Source organism: Odontomachus brunneus, unplaced genomic scaffold (assembly GCF_010583005.1).
Source record: "Odontomachus brunneus isolate Ranch 3 - 2012 unplaced genomic scaffold, Obru_v1 Obru_scaffold_176, whole genome shotgun sequence".
NCBI lineage: Eukaryota > Metazoa > Arthropoda > Insecta > Hymenoptera > Formicidae > Odontomachus > Odontomachus brunneus.
The window spans coordinates 685,898-701,549 of NW_022639626.1; the positions used below are offsets into that span (position 1 = coordinate 685,898).

General features: G+C 46.3%; 1 protein-coding gene across 5 annotated transcripts in view; it reads right to left on the minus strand.

Annotated features, from left to right (window-relative positions):
• Positions 1-15,652, minus strand: part of LOC116851500 (tubulin polyglutamylase TTLL4-like) — a 113,762-nt gene that overhangs the window by 64,972 nt on the left and 33,138 nt on the right. The window lies entirely within an intron of this gene.

The following is a 15,652-nucleotide window of genomic DNA, read 5'->3' on the forward strand; positions in this document are numbered from 1 at the left end:
CCACCTTTCGAAAAGGAACCAGCTGAATATGCTGGGTCCCAATTTTAAATCCGACTTTGACATTCAATCGGCTTTCACAGATTTTACCCTTAATAGCGTTATAGAGTGAAGGAAGTGAAGCGAAGTCTGTTTGAACGAAAGGTATTCGTTTCTCCACGACTCTGGAAGAAATTAAAGAAGCACTCACTCGTCATTAATTATACATTTTTTTCCTTTCGGACTCCAAACTCACCCACTCTGTGCACGTTCGAACGCAGGCAAACGATAAGGGGGAACTTTGACACGAACAAGAAGGGCATGAAGCAGAAACAGGACCTTTCACCGAAACGACCTGTCGTTCGCTTTAATGTTTCGACGGCTGTTCTAAATATACGTTTGGAAAACGCGGCTGGCTCCCGACAACTTGGAAAAATCTGTCCTCGAGGGATAACACGAGTGTATCGGCTGACGGTATATTTGTCAAAGGCGGAGGGAAGTAAGGAAAAATCTCTGCGACTTTCTTCGCATTATAGATGTGAAGATATCTTACCAATAAAAGACTCGAACAAAATTGCACGTGCACGCCTGTGATGGTGTTCGACGATGGTGTTCGCACCAATATCCGCCTCATCACTTCGAGCCAATTATTATTATTATTATTATCGGTTTCGAGTGAACACTTCCGCTCTCACCTGATCCAATAATGCTCGATCGAAACGTGATATGCAATCGCGCGTTTCGTATCACCTGGCACCCGGATTTAATACGCCCAAATTTCCGTGCCGCGAGGAGATTTCAAAGTTACAAAAAAAAGAAAGTCAGAGGCAACATCGAACATACAAGTGCATGACATGTATCTATTTCCCGCAATAAAATATGTATTTTTGGAAAATGCGGTGATATACACATCAGAACGTGACGTTGTAATGTCGACAGTCGTTGATACTACTTTCGAATGGTACGAAAGTTCAAAGTTCCTTTTTCGTATCGCATTTAGCACTGGAAGCCAAGTGATACAATTTTTACATAGACTTAAAAATCAGCCGCTATACTCGCGAGGCGGAACTCAAAAGACAAAATAATAAAAAGAGAAGAGAAGGAAAAATGGATCTAGAACGCGCGAGCACGTTCTCACGTCTATTAATAGATAATCTCTTTCAGCCATGCTTATGGAAAAAGTGCTCTCGGGAGAAACCTTACGCGTGGAAAAAAAAGGCAGAAAAAAACGTCACTGACCACATGCAGTCTCGCGCACGATGTCATGGGAAGACGGGATCACGGGGTACAAAAAACCCAAAGGAATTCAAGCCTCACGATGCTTTCGGCGCCGTCGTAACATTACGACCCAAGGCTCTGGATTAAATCGTATCATCTCCCCCATTTTTTCCCCCTTTTTTTATAGCGAAACGACTTTTCTCAGGTACTGTGGCGTCTAGAAGCTATCTAACCGCGCAGGTGCAGGGCTAATAACACGGAGCGCAAACGAGCTTCCTTAGAGATTTCTTTTTTCTTCGTCTCCTCTTGCCCGAGCCAGCAGCATTTCGTTCCATTCCATCAGATTTGCATCGCGTGCGTCATCTTAACGAATCACCGTTTAATTAACCAATCTCGCAAGGTTAAAGGCTAAATCGCTCCTGCGTCGTGAACGTCACCGAGAGAGATGCCGACGATTAATTCGCACGATTATGAGGAGCATCGATAAGCGCGCGGCTACCAACGATCTTAACGATCCTAGGATGGCAAACAGAAGCGAGATGGAAGCACACCGGGAGAAAATAATATCAAGACGCAAGCGTGGAGCATCACTCGTTCGATGTGCACGCGATACCGATTTGCATTACGCCTGTAACGCGTTGCAGAACGGAGAAACGCAGCCGCGGGGATTCGCTGCGATAAATCGAGAGTTGAGTTTCACGGAGTCACTACGTGAGGTTTCGTCTGATTAATAACCCGGCCGGGGGCGGCGGAAAGGCTGAAACGTGATCTTTACCTGCCTATCGCAATTTGAGAACGAAAAGGTTTCTCCCAATTTAAGTTTTTAACGATGAAACTGGATACTCCAGATGAATTTACGGGCGAGCTGATTGCGTTCGAATTTCAACTCGCAACGGACACGATTTAATAAATAAGATACCAGCGTGCGGCGCCCCACGACGTCCACGTCGTCATTTTGGCGAATAAATATCGTCCGAAATTATGGTGTTTTCAATTATCTCTCGGCACATCGAGCGAGAACTCTAAGGAAAGCTCACTCGTGGCCGACACTACTCGTTGTTGCAACGTTTCATTAAATAAATGATACCGTCGCGACTTTGATTCCCGCAAATTAATCACTGCAACAGGCGCGCCCGGCCGACACTTGTACGCCTTTTCTTCTCATCAATAACGATTACTTTAGCTTCACTTATCACCAATGGCAGTAATACCGTCGGCAGCATATCGCGTAATCTAATCCGTGCCTTGGACTTTCTGACGTTTCCCTGGCGGTGAAGTGCCCTAACGAATAACTTGCAAGTAAGCACTCTTAACCCCGTATATGTCAAAAGTGCCTGTAATTGGAATCCCCCCTCGCAACACGCGACTTCTTCGATCGCGCGAAACAACTAATACTTTCGAAGAAACCGGTGAAATTGCCGCTGCACCTGTTGCTCCCCTGCTAAACTCTAACCTGCTCTTTTCCAATCCACTTCAAAGACCCGCATAGATTCACGTATTAGCCGTGCCCGCTACCACCGTTACGCCGCTATCTCCGATTTTCAGGTACTTCGTAATACTACACGCACGCCCACTCACCTGCCGCCACACTCTCATGGAAGAGATCAGAGCGAGATCGGCACTTTGTTCGAATCCTGCACAACTCGAATTACACTTTTTTTTTAATTTTTTTCTTTCTCGAGAGACGAATCTATCACCCTCTTACAATCCCGTTTTTTCCCTCTTACGCGTCACTTCGGACAGGAAGCGCTTGCGACACACATACTCTGTCTCTCTCTTCCGTTAGAGGAGTCCTGCAGGCAAGAATTCGTAATCCCAGCATCCGGTTTCACGTTTCCACCGGGATGACACTCCCGTAGCGTTGACAAATGCCTCGTGATGACCACCCGAGCTGTTGCGACAGTCAGTGGCAAAATAGGCGTTTTCATCGTGTTTCTCTAGCTAATATTGCCAAATCAAATATTAAACGTTCTCAATCAACGATTTTCCCATCAAATACTCTACAAGAAGAAAACGAATCCTCAGGTTTGCTCGCCCGATTGATCCTGGAGCTCTTCTCGTCACGTCAACGTCGCGTTTACGAGTCGCGTATTCAACAGCGGGTACGAAAAATCCTTAAACGGATCCCCGGCTTTACACGTGTTCGCAACTGAGATAGTTGTCAGTGTCCGCCGTAGGTGGGCACAATGGATGACTCATCTCGTAGGAAACCTGTGAAGAAAAGAGAGGGATATAAGCAGTCCTTGTACCCGTCGGCCAGGAGGGAAACGGAGATGCCTCCGTGTTTGCTTGTGTTTGCACAGTCTCGCGGAAAATCTATTGAGCCAATGGTCCAACAGTGCAGCGTGCTCCTCATTGTGGCAGCCCACGGCGGTTGTTACGGTTACCCATAGGATCGAGGCCCGTCCTCGTCTTGTGTTTGGGGTGCGGCGGGGGTGCAAACGGGGCGCACAAAATGGGGCGTAGTTAAATCCAACGAGCTTCCATTCACGTCTCTTTGTCGTCGTTAGGAATTTATTTCGGTAGCTCGACGCGAGCAGGTATAATCCAGGTATAATAGCGGTTAATTCGTGAACGCTTAACCGAAACTTTGGTGCTCGATGAAAGAGAGCAATGCTCGTCATTTTCTCCGCTTATAAGTCAAGACTCGACCCCGATCGGAAAAGTCGTTTTGGATATCGCGCTCAAAACGAAAGAAATGTCGGAAGGATCTCGTAAAGTCGTTCGAAATAACTCGACGGCCCAAAAGACTAAGGCTAAATCCACTACAGCTTGACCGAGCTTGAAAAGTTGTCTCGAATCATTTTCGAGGCTTCGTCGTTAAACCTCGTAAACTCGTTAAAGACAGAGAAGGGAATCTCAAGAGGCCATCGGACCGTAAAAGTCGTCCCCCATCGTAAGGAGCAGCCGGCTCCCAATTTCAAGTACATTGTGATCACGACGGAACGCGTCTACCTGTTGCTGTCACGTGCGGTACCAATAACGTCGAGTTCTTTATTAGACACGGGGGAAAGTACCATTCTGAGGGAAAGCCTCTACGATAATCTCGATCATTTTATGGGACACCTCCAACGGTAATGGGGAGAAGAAACGAATAAAAGCAGATATATCAGCGCCGATCGAACGTAATGAAACGCAAGCGGCTAATTGGACTTGAATCAAGGTGTGCTCGAGAAATGTCGTAAAGAGTCTACTCTACAAATTTCATGTCCATCAAGTATTGCTGGAAGAGTTCGTTTAAAGCGATACACACGCTCTTCGCTCTCATGACGCGGCGTACAATCTGATCGACGCGCCACAGCACAGTTGGGTGCGATCGGGGGCGATCGACGTACAATGAGATCGATACCGTGGAGGAGAAAATGGAAAAAGCGCTTTCGAGCAGAAACTCCCAAAGTAGAATCGCGCGGATTGGTCACTTTCTATCCACAGGAGTGAATGGTCCAGTGCGCGTACAGGCTATAGGTGTGTCGCCTTTCTTCGCGCACCCACCTGGTGGTCAGCTTCACAAAGATGTCCGCGCCGATGAAAATATTTTGCAACAATCGACTGACAGAAGCATCGGAAGTACCCTTCCCCCTCGGCACCCCTGCCTAAAAATTGTGACACTGTTTAGACCGTGAGGGATCTAGCGAAATTCACTCAACGCGAGTTTTCGCAGGACGACTAATCTTGACAGGCTCAACAGGCTGTTATTCGTAAATTATTTGAAACGAGTTCAGCTTGATACGATGTTTACTCGTAAAGAGGACAGGTAATCGTCGTCGTAAAGAGAATGCAAATTGAAATTTGTTGGAATTTCCGATAATACGCAACTCGAAAGAGGCCTCGGCCCGCTCAGGAGGGAGTCATGGGCCCCGCGAGGCTCTTTTCGCGCTTCCTCGCCCGCGATATATACGCCCGCGTATACACAATAACTCACTATACAAATAAAATCGGGGTTACGCAGAACAAGCGGCGCAGGAGAATCCGCTTTCACTGTCTCCGTTCGAGCGCGAGAGAACGCCTCCCTGACACCCCAGCAACGCGATCCTTGGCCTCTTTATGCCTCCTTGCCGCCAGGAGGACTTTTTTCACGCCGGGCTCCACTTTTATTATTAACGACTGGGGTCTTTCGTGGGCAGATTGAGGCGAAGGTGCGAACTGGGCGGCCTGTTTTCATCTCTCAAAAGGGCTCCCGCTCCAGCCGCCTCCTGCTTGAGCGCGCGCGAGGTACTCACGCGTCAATGAGGACGATCAGATCCTCGGAGAGGGAGAGAGAATGCCGAAAGTGACACCGCGAGGCCTCGAGGGATCCGCTAATTACATTACGCGGTTGTCACTAATGTCGTACGATTACAGGGCGCAAGATGCACGAATTAGAGATCTCACCGCGACGATATTGCGACTAGGCCGTTATTAGGATTTTCCCCAATTTCGCTGTGGCAATTTAAATTCGCGAACCGATACCCTAATGATGCGTAACGTTGCGCGAAATAACGTAGGAGGCAAAAACTTTCCGATATACTTTGCTATGTGCTTTACAATTCAACGATACTCTCTATCTCGGAGAAGAAAGATATGTTTGCAACAAATTCATCCTTGTGTAAGTCGACTTATATTGCCTACCAATTCATTTACCGAGTATACAGAAAGAAGAGCGTGATTAGTACAGTCTTTGATGTCTCTCAGATATTATCATCGATTAATTATGTCATAATTTTCGGACATCAAGCAAGCATAAATGAAATCACATGGTCATTTACAGAAATAGCGTTTGATTAGATACGCCGCGTAAAGCAGATTTATATGCAATTACTTGACCAGAATAATTAAATTAATTAATCTTCATCGTTCCTCCTCTAAACGTAAATTTTATGTCGCTCTTTTACAGTCTCACAAACAAACGTCACGCGTTACAATCGCGCGTTACAGCCTCTTAAATGTCTCGCGTTTAATTGTGCTCGCAGGCCGGCGACTAAGTATCGCTGTGAAATATCCACGAGAAAGCCCGAGCCCTTCCGAGACGAAAACAGGCCGCCCTTCACCGCCCAAGGTGATCTCGGCCATAAAAGTCCTCGGGCGTTAAAAACCTCCTCCTCGTCAGGAAGGATCTCAACGTCCCACTCGGTCGCAGATAGTGAAAGCAGATTCTGCATCGCTTCTCCGCGCCTCCACTTATTTGGATAAGCAAGTACTCGAGCCAAGACGAGCGTGAAAAGGGCACACCAAGCAAGCCCTTACCAATCCGCGCCTGAAAGCACTCGTTGGAGCGCGATAAAACTCATTCGGGATAATACAATCTTCCGGAACAAAGTGGAAAACGCTTTGCAATTGTTTATCGAGTTTGAGTAATGTTCCTGTCAGAGGCACAGATGTAGATTGTGTGATATTTACTATGCTATATGCGCAAAATACGGTCGGCAAATATGCATAAGTTACCGTTTCTCACCGTTATGTCGTCATATGTGGCGACGATTGTACGATTGATAGAATTACGTTATTCGCACACGTTAGGAAAATCAATTATGAAACATTGACGCGTAGTTTTCAAGGTATAACCGGTAAAAAATTTCGTCAATGTCAGCAGAACAGCGCTGAATCACAGAATCAATCAGAGTCATAATATTTTACGGTGATGCGACAAAATCTCGAGCATGGGTTACGGCTTGTCGATAGACACCCACTTGGCGGCTAAATTAGAAACTCATGAAAATCGAAGTGAGTCACGTCACTTAACGGCACTAGGCCACTAATTGCCAACCTGCTCCTCACCGTCGTAGGATCGGCGACCTTTCAAAGAGAACCCTATTTCCGGCAACGGATTCGCTCCGCTACAAGTCAAATTAGTTTAAAACGGTATCCAGAATCCTTTCCGCCTTGCGGAAGAAGACAGACCCCAGGACGGGGACAGCGGGGGAAGGGAGCGAGGGAGAGAGAGGCGGAGTAGCGATCCCGTAAATTGGGACCGCTGCGCAATTTCTATGAGGGCTATGAAGGGCCCACGAGGGCCTGTGTGGGCGGGGACCTGCTCATGGCAAGCGGGAGAGAAGATCCAGGACCCAATGCGGGCTAACCAAGTTCGAGATGAGAGATTGCAGGTGTTGGAGTTTTCCAAAGGATCCCTCGTTTTATGTGCCGATATTACGCTTTCTCGCGGCTTTTTGCGAGCACATCAATGAGAAAATATTCCTTTATAACAGCACCTTTACTAAACTTTATTTTTCTACTTTATGGCGATTTCGATCGTTGACACGTCTTATTTTCAATATTGTACATATCGACGAGAGAGAGTAATTAAAGATTCTGAAACTATAACACTGAACTGCAAAATTTGACTTTTTTCTATTGTCGTGTTTTAGAACATTTTTGAAAATTTTCTCTCGCAGATCGGGTTCGTGAGCTACGAATTTTTAAAAATGTTCTAAAATGTGTTTTTAGGAAGATTCAACCTTATTTTTCTCAAAAATCTGACGTAATAGAGCATTTCTGCTTGCGAATTTGAATTTAGCGCATAGAAAACTACGGGAAACTACTCCTCTTTCTCAGATAACAAAATCATGCAGCCTAGTATAATTATTTGTTAAACAACGATGAACCACGAGTGTCGGTTTGAATTTCGACTCGGTATCTCCTTATTTTCGGTAATTTCAACAAACGTCCATTAACAGCAAACATTTCCCGCATAACGAATGGCTCGACTCACCTAGAAATGTACGGAATATTGCTACCAGGAAGATTCAAAAACCTACGTCTTTCCTCCTGATTTTCCGATCCAACAGCTGGAATACTCCCAGCCCCTTCGTCGTGAAACTTAATCACTTGATAATCACCTGATAATCACTTGTATAGCATTGACACTGACACTCAATACGACAGATACGACAATTCGAATGGAAAATTGAGTGTTAATAAACGCGATGCCAACCAATGTCCAACTGAATATTTTAAGAGTCGATGAAAATAATAACTGTGTGTGTGTGTGTGTGTGTGTGTCATTGGAATATCACCAGAAATCAATTATTAGTGAGAACGAAACATGTGTCTCTCGTTGCGCGTGACTTGTCGGTTCGAAACACACTGCTGGGAAAAAGCGTATACGTTGCGCAATAATACCATAACAATAACAGGAAGGAATTACGTCATCTTCCATGGAACATTATCGCTCGCGACTGAACGACTGAGAGGTCACAACAAACAATCTTACCAAAAACATTCAAGACCATTTAATACAGTCAAACTTATCTTTGTACGTCGCGTACTTTTCCGAGTAATTACATGATATCTCCCGTCGAGTGATTAAAATAGTTAGTCTTTCGTCCGCTTTAAAAATATTTAATCGTTGGCATCGCGTTAATTAACAAGCGTTATTCCGATCGAATCGTCGTACCCACGCGTACGTAAATGTTAGTATCAATACCATGAGTGAGATAGAATAATGATACATCTTATATATTTTCAGATGTATAAACATTTGTAGGTTTCGGATTTTAACGATAATAAAATATTAAATAATTCTGGAAAATGTTTTCAAGATTCAACGTGAAGAGAACAAGTTTTTATAACGTTAAGATAAAACAATAGTTTGTACAGTATTATACCTTGAAACTCCCCATTAGTTGTTCAAACTCGATAGAACTTGAAGGGTTAATGTAGAGTTAAAATTTCGACTCGGGAAGGTTCACGAAATTGGACACGGTCGATGACATTATTCGGCTTGGCAAACAAGATTCGTAACGACTCGACGATCTGTACACTCCATCACTCGATAAATCTCGTTGAAACGAGCATGAAGTAGATCTCGAATAAAAAAGAATTAGCCGGCTAGTCCGTTCTAGATCGAAATAATTTTCCACGCGGAGTCGACACGCCGCAGAATTTTCGCGCCACTTTTCCGCGGCGCGACCGACACAACATGCCCGACACAATATCGTCGGTATTGTGCGGCCCGATTTCCATGGTGTGTGCGGCTTTCTCGGGGATTTATCATCCCGAACGAAGCATTGTTCGGCCGAATATAAGGTGTTCGACGAACGAATAAAATAAGACGACGGCCGTGGAAAAAAAAATCCGCGAACACCGAGAGCTCGAAAAGGCAACCGCGTCACGCTAATTTTCGTACCGTTCGATAGAAAGATCGGGAGGGAGAGGAGCGCTCAAAAGGGGGATAAAGAAGAGCGGTGGCGGGCTAAGATGCACGAATAGGGACCACCCGTTTGCCCGGGTGGCTGCTGACTCTCGGTACCGCGCCTTTGAGCCGGTCGATACGCCGATTTCGAGATTCTCTGTCGACTTTTCTTCCTTCTTTCCTCGCGGACGTTCAATGTGGACGAACCACTTTTGTCGCAGCCACCCTCCCTTTCTCGAGATCACCGTCCTAATGTTCCGTGACGACAGGTCACTACTACCGTGCTCTTCCCTCCTACACACAGTTACCTCTCCTCGAATACTATCGGTTAAAAACGTTATTTACAAGGGTGTCTGTGCCGCCAAAGAGACGAGCGCCAGATGTCGAATTATTCGCACTGTTTGTTCCGTTAGTAGTGATGTTCGCGCGCAACCACTAGCTGACAGAGGATCCACGTGAATTGCGTAAGCAAACTTTGCAGGGTTCCGCGGGATGATTGTTATTGTTATAACAGAATTCAAATTTAAATCTCTGTTAGTGCCCGATACGATTGTCGTGCACACCAAACTGCTAGTTTTACCCTTACAATTTCTTGCTCTTCGATTGAAGAGAGTCAATGAAGATACCCGATGAGTTTTTGAAGCTTTATCGAGCAGAATATTCTGGTCAGAGCGCTTTGGATGCATCTAGTTGAACTAATTTTATTAATCTCACAGGCCGTAAAGTTTCATGAAACGAATAAACAATTATTTATAGTATAACAATCCTATAAAATTGCGCAATTGAAGACACACGATTCAGACTGCAATAATATCTCGAGTTAGTTGCGCAATAGTGGCGGCGACGACGGCGGGTTTTTGGTGCGGCATTTTTTATTCCGAGAGGGGGAAGGACCAACCAGTTACGGTGATCACTCCAGAGGCGAGACCGTGTATGGAGAAGTAATTGCTCGGATTCGTTCTTGTTGTCAGTTGACGAGAGCTGGATGCCTCGTTCGTTATCCCGAGCCGCACCGAAAAAGGTGCAGACTGTAATTAAATCCTTTAAAAGTGATTTAATAACACGATTTTGGGCGATTCGCGGCAATAATGTTGTATCCAGGCGTCGCATAACCCGACGTGAGAGAATTTGGCCCGGTGAAGAAAAGCTCGACGCGAGATAAGAAACGAACTTCTCCTTCGATCACTTGTGACCAGAACTTGACGAGAGCATCTCGTGATGTTTTCCTGCCAGCAGTAAGTTTTCGTCGTCGTTAAAGAGCCAAAAAGCAACTACTGATTCGCGGGTGAAAAAGCTACGGAAATTATGCGTATAATTTTTACATTGAGAGTTTCGCCATATCTCAAAGATTAAACGGACAAAGAGGCCCTTTCATACTTTGGACAAGCAGGTAATCGAAAGCTGTCGGGCGTGTATCCAGACCACGGTCGACAAAAAAAAAATGATTAGACACGCATTTAATTACGCACGCAGCGGTGAAGAAGAGTGGGACGAGTTCCAGGGAAAATCTGATTTCCTTTCCAGGCGCAGGGAGAGTGTATATAAAAAAAAAACAGAAGAGGAACATCGACACGCGAGAAGAAACATCAATTTCCACGCACGCCACTAAAATCGCCTTATAATAACACGGAAGGAATTTTCCCTCCTTGGAACGCGTTATTCATCACGCCAATGTAATGACACGAGAGATCTCTTCCTCCACGTTGGAAGTTACTGCGCGAAGGATAAAAGAGACAGTGCCATCGACGTACACGGAGATTATAATAGTCATTAGGCTGTTTCGGACGTACGAAAAAGACGGCGGGCAGAGGTGAAGCAAAAGAATAGGAGGAACGGAGAGAAGAGGGAAGGAGGACAATCTTTCCGAATGGACCATGGTTTTTTGTGCCTCTCGGAGGTTTACAGCGTCGTTGGGGCACTTGTTATGGCGGTGGATGCACGTGTTCTAATGGATACGCCGGACTCGGCCGAAAAAAATGTGCCTTTTCTAGGCTTAGGTTAACGCGGGAGGGGGTGAGGGATATCTAGGAGTCTCGACACTCCGTAGGATAGACGAGATAGATGATGAGCTCGAAGCACGCAGGGCCGCACACGACCGTCGATCCGGAAGAAACTCATTTGTAGAACTGGAGATTTAAAAACGCGGCAGATTTATCACGCAATTCTTCCTCGGAAGAATCGACACAGTGCGACGAAATGATTAAATGCCTTGGTCGAAGATATCATGTAGTTATTATCGCGCAGCTCTAGTCTTCTTAGCACAACGTTGTTTCTACAGATTTATATAAATACATATCATTTTTAATTTGCAATTCTAATGAATATATTCATGTCATTTAATTTATACGTTTATGATGAGCGACAATAATGGAAGCATCGCGATAAACGCGCCAAACAAATCGTACTTCGCGCGTCGTACCTCATTTGGACGATTACGTCATGTCACAATAGAGTCTGTAGAAAAAAACAAGACTGCAGCCCTGCAAGGGCAACGCTATCTGACGCAGAAATCTCCGAGAGGCCCGCGCGTTGTCGGGCCCCCCGATTCTCTTCTCGCACTCTATCACGTATGCCCCCGACCCTCTCTTTTTCTTCTTTCGCTCCTCTGACTCACCCTTGCACGTGTTCAATTTCAGCCCCTTTGAAAGCTCGTTCCTTATCCCGCGCTGGTCAGAATCCTAGAGAATCCTCTCTCTACTGGACTCGAATGAGGTCCTTTTCTCGGCCAACCGCTCCGCCCACAGGACCCTTTTCGCCCAAGAAAAGGATCGGGCCCCGGCCAAAGAGACCCGTCAAACTGCTCCTCCACGTGCACGTAAAAACGAATCGGGCACAAAGACGGGGAGGCCGTCGGCGATGGCCGTCTCTCGCCTCGTCCCCGCGAAAAGTCATTGTCGCAGCCGATGAGAGGACGGCCGTTCTCTAATTATCTGTATCTATTATCGCACACCAGCGATTCGGATGGCGTTCAACGCTGTCGAAGATTCGAATCTTTTCGTAATCCTCGTCTTCCTCGCACACGCGCCTGCCGCATGATCTTACTGCCTCTCTCGTGGCAATTTTCTACGCTTCGCGAATCCTCTGGATATGCAAGCGCGCGAACGCGATATCGCGGAATCTGCATCCGGCAAATAAGACGACGAATGAAACGTCTTCGACGAGATCGAACAAGGACGGACCGAATAGACAGGATACCACGATGACACGGTTCACGCTAATCCCGTGATAGAAATCCTTAAGCTGCTACCGGTCATTCGACGGCGTAGGAGAGGAAGCAAGGCGCAGCAAGGGGAAGAACGGGAAATGTATATAATTTATAACGATAATCCTTTAAGAATGGATCCGTGCTCCGAAGGCAGATTCACGCTCCTGCGACCTTCAATGCGACTCTCCCCGCTTTTTCCCGCCACCCCCATCTTTCGAAACCCTGCCTCCTGTTCCCGTCTAGTTTTTTCTCTTCACACCAGCCGAGTGAATCCCGGATCGATGGAGCGTGCGGCAGTTTCGTCGGGGTCTTGTGTTTACATAGGTGCAGGGACTCGCAAAGAGCGGCTGTTTATTTAGGGGCATAATGGCGACTCGCAAATGAAAACGGATCTTTTCGAGCCGCATTTCACGAGACGCGAGAAACTCTCGGGATGAAAGACGAAGAGCGAATATTACCGGCCAAGGAATATCGTTGCGCACTCTTCCAAATGGGTTTGTCGAAACTCTCCAGCTTGGTGTGCTGAGCGGTGTTTGATATTAGGATTGCCGTGTTGATCAAACGAGTTCATCACGTGCATCCACGTTCTTGCTCCGATTTTACGGTACCGAAAAGATGACGGCAAGGGGTAATTGTGAGGTTGCAGCTCTTGGCAAACTTATGATGGAAAAAATCTAGACTCACGTTACTAGACTCTGGTTGCACGGCATTACACGTTACGATAGAAGCAACGAATGACAATTTCGAGGGAGTCCCGAGAGAAATCTCCGCGTCGGGGATATACTATAATCATTCGCAATGAATCCTTTTCCTTTCCATCCAGTGCATCCAGGATGACGAAATTCGCCATTGAAAAGTGCGTGTCTGAGCATCGCGCGGCAGAGTTAGAACGCGTTCTTTCAAAGCCTTTTTTAGATCCACCCCCAAGAATGCATCTACACACATAGCTCAGGCGAGACTCGCTTTAGAAACGTTGCGAGGCAGGTCCTCGCATCCGGCAAGATCCTTTGATTCTCTTTTGCGGACGAGACCCAAATACTGATCTGTACGTGCAAGTTCGAGCACCTTGTGCATGCTCTTGGCACGTGAAGAAACTCGGTCAAAGAAACTCGGAATGCCCATCCCGTATAGATTCGAAACTGCGCATCGATCCGAAGAGTCTGCGAGCGTTTCGAGTTTACGCGTAATGCGTTACACAAAAGGAAGTCTTTCCCGGGGCCGAATGGCGAGACATGTTCGAACCTGTCTGGAGTTGCGAGCAGCTGCTCGAGGAAGTATCTTCGAATCTCGACGCCGGCGAATCATGTTTCATATTTGATAAGAGCGCATTTTTCTTTCGGGCGAAAAAAGGGTGTTCAATCCAAATAAAAAAGATAAATAAAATTGATAAAAAATAAAATTTTTGAGGGCGTGAATTTACGTTTTTAAGATGTACACTGTAACAAAAATTTTAGACAAATTTTAAAAAAATTGTTAGAAAAATTTTCTGACTCATGGGTATTTTTGTGAGAATAAGTATATTTAGTACGTATAAGTGCATTTAGTTTGAAACGATAAAGCGCTATGTGCGTATTTGGACAAATATTACAGAATTTGTTTTCCAATATTTTACCAACTACCGCTAATAACACGCACAATCGAGAGAGTGAGAAAGAACAGTCAAGACAAATTATAAAGTAACAAAGGCGAATCAGGTCGGACTAAATTGGGCAGTGCTAAATTGTCGTGTTCTATCGCACCGTTAATCGAGCCCGATCCTTCGGTCCGCTAACCCAGAATCCCAACCCTTTTACCTGCGACACATGCACCGGCAAGGTTAGCGGAAACCTGCGAACAATGCGAGAAAGAGTTTCTGCCCTGACGGGATGCACCTGTGAAAGGGTTGAACCGCGGATCAACCGATCAAAGATCTTCAGACCAAAGTACGGAATATTATTAGCAGCAAGTGCATCGAAACAAAAGATGGCGGAGCGATTCTTACTTTTTCCCCTGCGTTTTTTTCCCAATGAGTCCACAAAGTACCCATAGTTCCGCTAATTTCAACAACACACCTGGTGCTTGGTGAAAATGTGGAAAAAGGGCTGCGCGAAGGGGCAGCTGTGAAAAGTACGTTGCACCGCACACCCCCGCCCGCATCGTGCAGGTTTTTTTTCCGGTGAGAATCGGGAGAATGACGAGAGAGAATCAACCCTTGAATCGTCTTAGATTCTCTCTTTCATTTCCGCTCCTTCGATTCGCCGTCGGCCACGCGATCGAAGCGTCGCTTCTACGATTGCGTGCTGCGCATGCATGCAGGCCAGGTCGCGGCCCTTTGTGCGCGCGTTTGACCCTTTTTACCTGGATCACTCTAGTCGGTTCTCGACCCTTGCAGCGCGGCGCGGAAGGGCGGCCCTGCACCGCGCGACGAGAATGGAAAGCGATCAGCGACGGCGAACAAACACGACCGGTGCTTACCTCGTACGGTGGCCCATTCAACGAAGCGAGATATGCATCTACGGTCCTCCAATGGACCCCCGAAAATAACGAAATACTGGCGGAGATTTTCGTGATTTTGAATAATATTGCATTCACCCCCGTCGCCTTTCTCCCTCTTTAACCCCTGCGCAGTATCCCTACGCCTGGACTTGATTTCAAAGGGATCGAAATGGTCTCCCCTTTTCTCTCTTACTCTTTCTCTCGCATCGTGGCATTATGGCCGGCCCTTTTTATTCCGCCTACGGAAATTCCCTGGACCGGTTCGGAGGACAAAGGGTTCCGCGTAGTTTTCTGACGGATGGACGAGCGAACCGAAGCGCATAAAGGATTTATTCGCGAATCCTCGACGACGGATCGCCCGATCATGAAGAGGCGCTGATATATTCACCGGTGATCTTCGATACAGTGCGCGGATCTCGGTGTCGATGATGCAAGAGTGAATAACGTCGACGTAACACCGACGCATCTCTTCGCATCGTTGATTTCGTAACGACCGTCCATTCGGGGAAATCGTCGCGTAATCTCATAAATACGAACGCGAGAGGATTGGCAAAATGGATTCATTTACATATAACTGTTCGACATTCCATGAAAATTTCGCAAGTTGTGATTTTATCATCCCGTCTAAATCGGTCGTTTAAACATACACTATGCTATCCTGACTCACGCTT